Here is a 674-nt window from a genome sequence, read left to right as displayed (position 1 = left end):
GCCCCCATCCCTGGGATTCTCCAGGCAAGAACACTGGAGTGGGTTGTCATTTCCTTCTCCAATGCATGAAAGTGAAAAGTGAAAGTGAAGTCACTCAGTCGTGTCCGACTCCTAGTGACCTCATGGACTTCAGCCTACCAGGCTCCTCTGTCCATGGGATTCTCCAGACAAGAGTACTGGAGTGGGGTGCCATTGCCTTCTCTGGTATCTGTGTATACAATTCAGGAAAAGTGCCCCTGTTAAATACCCTTAAGAACTGAAAGTTCATTCCCAAACAACATCAAGGCACCCATCCGTGAAGGAATCTTTCCACTCTTTTATGTGTCTGCTGCATGCATACTCAAGCCTTCTCCAATTTTCCCATGGTATCCATCTTCCATAATTCCTGGTTACAGGTGATTGGATTACTAAGAGAATGAGAAATTTGGGGACATACATTTCCCAAACAAAATGGAAAACTAAGCATAAATATAATAAAATGTGCTCGGCCAAAATATGTCTTTCCTTTAAAAAACTGAAAATAGAACTGCCATATGACCCAGCAATCCCACTGCTGGGCATACACACCAAGGAAACCAGAATTGAAAGAGATACATGTACCCCAATGTTCATCACAGCACTGTTTATAATAGCCAGGACATGGAAGCAACCTAGATGTCCATCAGCAGACAAAT

This window comes from Bison bison, unplaced genomic scaffold (genome assembly GCF_000754665.1).
Source record: "Bison bison bison isolate TAMUID 2011002044 unplaced genomic scaffold, Bison_UMD1.0 scf7180017864277, whole genome shotgun sequence".
Taxonomy (NCBI): Eukaryota; Metazoa; Chordata; class Mammalia; order Artiodactyla; family Bovidae; genus Bison; species Bison bison.
Note: the sequence above shows the minus strand (reverse complement) of the source record.